This window comes from Alligator sinensis, unplaced genomic scaffold, assembly GCF_000455745.1.
Source record: "Alligator sinensis unplaced genomic scaffold, ASM45574v1 scaffold634_1, whole genome shotgun sequence".
Taxonomy (NCBI): domain Eukaryota; kingdom Metazoa; phylum Chordata; order Crocodylia; family Alligatoridae; genus Alligator; species Alligator sinensis.
In genome coordinates, this window is record NW_005842558.1 from 970799 (window position 1) to 977918 (window position 7120).

Below are 7120 nucleotides of genomic sequence, written 5' to 3' on the forward strand. Positions count from 1 at the left end.
TGTGTGTTTGTTGGTGTGTGTGTGTGTGTGTGTGCATGCAACCAATCGGTGCCTACCTGCACAGTGATAGATCACACTGGCAGGAAAAACACACCTTTTTTTTTAAGTTTCCAAAGAAAAAAGAGCTAATATAAATTCAAAGAAATAAATTGAATAGTAATACTAATAATAGTTGAATAAAATGGCTAAGCTAAGCTAAGCTAAATCCTGCCCACTCCTTTGTAACAAGAAAAAAGGAGCAGGGAAGTTCAACTAGTACTGAGCCAAGAAGCCACAATGCCTCAGTCTGAGCGTTCCTCTGTCACACAGTTGCTGACAGGGAACAAGCTGGGAAAAGACATAGCATGCCTTGAAACAGAAACTTTTATACTGATTCTAGTCCCACCCCACAGACACTGTCATTGGAAAGGTATCCAGGGAGAAATCCTTCTCACTGGCCACCTACAGGTATCAATCTTCCCCTTTTAATTGTAAGTCAAGCTGTCCGAAGTATCTGAAGCATCCTAAGCACATCCAAAGCACTTCAGGTGCTCCAAACCACTTGGGATAGCTTGCCTGAGCCCGCTTTTTGATCCAGGCATGCTGCTTCAGATGCCGAAGTGGCCGAAGCGGCACCGGATCTGAAGCCTGATCCAAAGACTCACACAGCCCTACCTGTTAGGGTTCAATAAACTTGCTTTTAGTTTAAAACAACCATGTCTTAATCTCCTTGCCTGGTATAAAACCCATTATTTTAATATAATAAAAGCTTTAGTCTGTCTGTCTGTCTGTCTGTAACCCTTTTGCCCAACTGTGCATTCCCTGATTGGCTGTGTGGGCTGGGAAGCTGGGGGCAGGCCCAGCTGAGTTAAAATTTGAGCCTCTCCACTTGTGCCCCCTCCTCCCGCAGCCTCTGGTGCTGCGGCTCCCTCTGCCCCACCTCCACAGAGGCAAAAAAATGCCATGAGCACTGTAGAAGCGGGGGGGGCAGCTGAGGAAAAGTGGAAGTCCCTCCACTGGCCCCGCCTCCTCCTCTAGCCTCTGGTGCAGCTGCTCCCTGTGCCCGTCTACCACAACTTAGAAACCAATACATTGAGAAGATCAATTTAATAGCACTGGGGTCAGGTGAGGGAAATTGGAAGCCCCCCCCATATCCTCCTCCTCCTCCTGCAGCCCCCTGTGCCCCACCTCCACAAAGGCAAAAAAAAATTGCCAGGAACAGTTTAGCACCGGGGCCATCTAAGGAAAAGTGAGAGCCTTCCTGTCAACTCTGCCTCCTCCTCCATACACGGTGCGGCTTCTCCCTGTGCCCCTTTTCCACACAAGGGCACTCAATAAATTGAGAAGATCATTTTAATAGTGGGGCAGCTAAGGAAAAGTGGGAGCCCCTCCACTGGCGCTGCTGTGCGGGGGGTAGGGGAGGAGGGGAAGAGGGCTGTCTCAGTATGATGGAGAGTGAGAGAGAGCGGAGGTCCTTGGAGGGGAAGGTATGTGTCTGGGTGTGCATGTATGTGTGTGTGCATGCACTTGTCTGTGTCTGTGCATGAGTGTGTGTGTGTGTGTGTGCATCTCTTTGCATCTGTGCGTGTGCATCTGTGTGTGTGTGTGTGCATGCATCTGTGTGTCTGTGTCTGCACGTCAGGCCATCTGCATGCATTTGATTCTGTGTGTGTGTATGTGTCTGCACATATGTGTGTGTGTGTGTGTGTGTGCATGTGTGTGTCAGTGAATGACAGGTGCCCATCTCTGCCTGAGTGTGCATCCACCTGTGTGCGTGTGTGCATGTGTGTGTGTGCGTGCGTCTCTGTGTCTGTGTTCCTGGTAGGAAGAATATATTTGTGTCTGTGTGTCCATGTTCAGAGAGTGAGTGAGAGTAGGGTATGCACCCATCTGTGTACACACCTATGTGTGTCTATGTTTGGCCATAGCAGGAGAGGGGGGCAGGGAGCAGGAAGAAGAGATGGCATGTGCCCCTCCCACCCCTGCCCAGAAGGGTCCCCCAGACCCCTCTGCCAGCACCAGCAGGGCAAGGGACCCTGCCTTCATTTCATCCCAGCTCCTGAGGGGAGGGAACCCCCATTTTTGTGTTTTCCCAGGGCCTCAGTACACATTAATCCACTGCTGGGGTTGGGGTCGAAAACAGGGAGGCAGGGGGGCACAGGCCCAGACAGGGAGCCACAGAACGGAGATGTTGGTGCAGGGCCAGACATGGAGCAGCAGGGTGTGGGGGTGTGCGAGGGCCAGATGTGGAGTGTGGTGGGGGTGGCTTGCGTGTTGCTGGACACGGAGTGGCAGCAGCACCAGACAGTGGGTAGCAGCGGTGGCTCTGATCACTGTGGCATTTTCTTCTGTCCCCAGGTCTACTCTGGTCACTGTCTCATGGAGTGTGCACAGCTTCTCCTCCTGCTTTCCTCTAGGCTTATTTCTGATTCCATCATGATCATCTTCTTGTGCTCCTTTTTTCCTACCTGAACAGCCAGCAGGAGTTTTAGCTCCTTGTTTTTACTCTTTTTGCTCCCTGCCACCAACTGTCACCTCAAGACAGCTACTTTGGCCTCAGCCTGCTCACACCTTTGGCGTTCCACCTCCAACTGCCACTGCAGACATGCTGCCTCCTTGATCAGCGCATCAGAAAACAGCTGAGAACTTGAATAGCTCATCTTATAGCTCAGATAGGCTGCTGGGGTTTACACTACTCTCCACTTAAAGTCTTCCACCTCTCAGCACAGGACACATTTCTGCTCTTGCTCCTCGAGCAGCCCTTCATGCTGAGCAGCCCTTCAAACTACAGTGATTAACCTCAAACTTCTTCTGGTCCCTTTAAATTGCTGCAGCTCACTCTCAGTTCACTTTTACAGTGCCCTTCAACTGCTGTAGGACCCTTTCAATTCCTGCAGGACCCTTTAAACTGCCCACATTCTTCAACAGATATATTATTTTTGGGGCTTACTGAGCTCCAACAGTCTTTTTCCAAGTCTCTCTCAGTCTTTAAAACAGCCCAGTCTGTTAGATCCAGGTCCACTGACCTCCCAGGAAATGCCATAAACATGTGCTAGAACCCCATAAAACAACCTTAAGGTAGGCCATAAAGGGTGCATGCACAGTTGTGAGTCTTTTCCAGGCTCCAAGAAGTTGATTCTGGCTTCCTGATGCTCTCTCACATAACTTTGTTCCTTCTTACTTCCCTCATGTGGTGCTGTTGCTACTCATGTTACAGCCCTTGGTCTTCCACCAGGCCCTGTGCCTAGGACTGATTCCCTGTCCCTCTCAGAGATTAATGGGTCCTATGATTCAATCTGGATTCAGAGATTTGGCCAAATCAAATTAGGGACTGAAACTTTGCATAGCCCTAGCAGAAAGTAGAGCAGAAGACTGGGCAGAGGAAAGGGATGAGAATGCCACTCAGATAGGGGGATGGGTAAGGAGGTGTTAAAAAACAACCAAGCAACCACCCCCTATGCTATGTAACACCATACATTTGTTAGAATCATGATTCTCTGTATGTGCTGAAGCTATTTTGGGAGAACCCTGGAAGAACATGAGTTGATGCAACTGCTAACGGCTTCCTGTTTCCCGGATGGAGTAACAACATAACAATAGCTGGCTTGTCTGGGAAAGAAAGAACTGCAGTTCTGCTGCTGTTGTAACTGGGCTCTTCAAATAACTTTGAAAGTTATGCGTAAGAAGAGAGTTCATCAGAAAGAAGGCTGTTTGTGGCTGGAAAAGGGAGAAGGGGAAGGAAGCGAAGGCAGAGGCTCAAGACCAGACAGTGTTGAAGGATGGGAAATTAGGAAATCTAGGAGCTCCTATACATGTGTAGAGAGGCTTGTCCAATGTACTGTAATTCCAGAACTTTGGCTCAGACTTGATTAATTCAGCATGCAGCAACATGGAAATTAATGTGCTCCAGCAATCTTCAGTGCCATATGTATGTGTTCCTGTACTGAAAACTGTCAGTCTTCATACTAAAGTTGTTTGACAAGCTTTAGTTCAAGCACCCTCACCACCATTTTTAAGTTGATGCATATGAATCTCTGGGAGCTTTAATTAGCACGGCTTTTGGGTGCAACACCCCAATCCTGCCTTCCCAGGCATGTCTATAAACACCCTAAGAGAGTGAAAATAGAGGCCTTCTGAAGGAGAAAATTCACAGTAGAAGATTCCTAAGACCACCAAATCATCTGTAGAGCTTCATGGATGCAGGTCTCATGGCCATAGGGGCAGCTGTGATGCCTCCTGTTGGCCCTGCAGCTCCAGCCTGGCTCAGACTGTAATGCCACTCTCCCTACATTGCTCACCCATGTCTTAATATTAAACGTTGATTAAGGGAGGATTCCAACAGGCCTTAGAGTGAGCCGTACTCCTAATACTTTTCCACTGGGTCTCCATCCAGCCCTCAGTCCTGATAGGTCCCTTTCAGCCTGACTAGGCCCTTGTAGAGAATCTGTAGCCTTAAGGAAAAAGTGTGTGGCTTCTTTTCCTCCCCTACACTATGCCCCAAGCCTCATGGATTTATTATAGCATTGTTCACTTGTTGGGCTTTGGCTTCTTCAGCCACCAACCTTCTTTTCTCTCATGTAGACTTTCTGGTGCAGGCCTACTGCATCAGACCTGTCTTTGAGGCACTAGCTCTAGTTTGTCCCTTCTGATCCCTGGAACCCTACCCCCTTTCTGCCAGGCCTCTGGCCTCTGAGTGGCTTCACTCTTCTTGGGACCAGGCCCCTAGCCCCTGTTTCACTACACCTCTCTCGATGGCTGGACTTCTGGCCCCTGTCTGGGTCTGTGGCCCTAATGTAGCAGTGTGCCCACTCTGGACTTAACAATTGCTTGGGACTGAGCCCAGCTCAGGTGCCAGGTCCTGGCCCCTGTCTGTCTCTGCAGCCTTGCATGCTGCCCCTCTCTGGGCTCAAGAGTAGCTCAAGTGTTGTGCCTTCCCATGGCAGGTCTCAAGGGAATTGTGCCTCCCTTGGGCACTAATGGGATCTCCATAAACTCCCCCTTACATTCCCAACCCAAACCACCGATATAAGCAGTAACTTAAACTATAAGCCCCTGGGCTATAACAGAAACATAAACAACAGGAGAAACAGCCCTATGCTCCTTTAAGAGGGCAAACTTTCCTCATCTCCCAGCAGATATACCTTTTGACCCAGAGCCATACTCTAGCCTACACACTGGGGCCCCCTTGGACTCTTGGACCTTCTGGTTCCACACTCAGCCCCTCCTCCAGGCTCTCAGACCCTCCAGCCTCATATGGAGCCCCTCTTCTGGGTACTCATAGCCTCTATTCCAGGCTCACCCTTCCCTGGGCACATGGGCCCCCTGATAGGTACTTCAAGCCCTCTAGAGTTTAACATAAAGCAAAGGCCACTTGTCCATAAACTTAGTCTTTCTCTGCCCAGGGAATATGACTCTGTTCCTAGACCAGAAGAGTCATTTACCTAAAATAAGATCCCAACAGGGACCCTGCTGCCCTACAGCCAGGAGCTCCTCACTTTAAGGTTGCCAGGAAAAGAGACTCCCTGGCCAGTGCAGGTTCTGGGCTTATATAGCTCCAGCCTGAGTCCTCTTTTTGGTCTGACAAGTCCCTCATTAGCTTCTCTCTGCCAATTACAAGCAACATCTAAGGCTGCTTACTCTCTTAAATCTGCAGAGTTACTGAGACACTGGGCGTGTCTACAAATTACTGCACAGTAAGCATCACACTCTACATGTGCAGAACTTTAGCGCACAGTAATTTGCTCTTATGAGCAGTTAATTTGCTACCTGCAGACGCAGGTAGCAAATTAACAGCTGACTAGTTACTACACAGTATGGCACATATAGACAGGGGGGTATTGTCTCCACCTGGGCTCCACCAACAGAGCCTGCCCCAGAAGCAGCCAGTTCCTATGGTTAGGGATCAATCTCCCATACCCCACCAGGAGACAACTGTCTTCTAGCCCTGTGCTCCCTATCAGACCCTGGGTTAATATCCAGGGGGAGCCTAGAGCTCCCCTTGGTTGTTTGTGGGGGGGAGGAGGAGAGTGGCAGGGGGGAGAAAATCTGCTTCCAAATGCCTGCTCATGCAGATGACTGCCCAGGGTGGGTTTAATCTGGAGTAAATTACCCCAGAGTAAATGCATCCAGAAGCATTTGCATGTGTAGACATGTGCACTAAGACATAGGACTGGCCTTAGGTAGCTTAGAGGCGGAACAGAATGTGGAGCTTAGTGAAGAAGACTGCTTGGGATTCATCTGATGCTGCTTCATCTGATGATGAAATATCTCTGACTTCTCATCTTCTTGACTTTTAAAGGAATGTGGGGGTTATTGTCATTGATGACACATACGAAATATGTTGGGGGACCTTTTCAAATGTAAAACAGACAGAGGCATTGAGGACTTCTAAAGACCTCCATGATTTCAGGAAGTTACAACAATCTACCTGGGTCCCATGAAAACTCCCCGTTAGGCAAACTTCATAAACTACCTCCCCAAACTCATATCAGAACCTCTTAGTACCCCTGCCCTTTGCCTAACTATTTACTTTCCACCAAGAAAAGTAACAAAATGACCCAGTCAGAGTTGGGCATTCTTATTATAATACTAGCAAATTGTCTGCCAAGAATTATGGGGGAAAAGGGACTGGCGGGGACTGTGGCAGGCCAACAGGTGGCAGTCCTGCACTGAACCACCCACTCCACTATGCCTGGCCACCTACCAAGTTCTGAGTAATTCCCTGGGGCTCCTCATGTCTGGCTGACCCCTTCCCAGAGTGCACCAGGGAGCCTGGGGTCACCACTGTCACTACCTGGGAGTCTTGGTCTGTCCATGGCCTTGTGCCCCCTGGGATGCACAGACCTTATAGACCTTGAGGGGGCTTGACCCACTGCAAGGACCAAACCAAGGGGGCACAAGGGCATGCCCTCTCCCCCTCCTAGCTAGTTCACCATGCTTAGTACAATGAAGAACTTTATTGATTACAGGGGGTAGGCTTGGGGGTGGGTACAGGATAGAGCTGTATCACAGAGTAACCTTAGAGCAAATAGCAAACAGCAAAGCTTAGACCCCGCCCCCACTTCCTCCCCGTCCCCCTTGTTCAGGTCTGACTCTGCCTCCCCTCCCCCAGTTCAGGTCTGACCCCATTCCCACCCCTCCC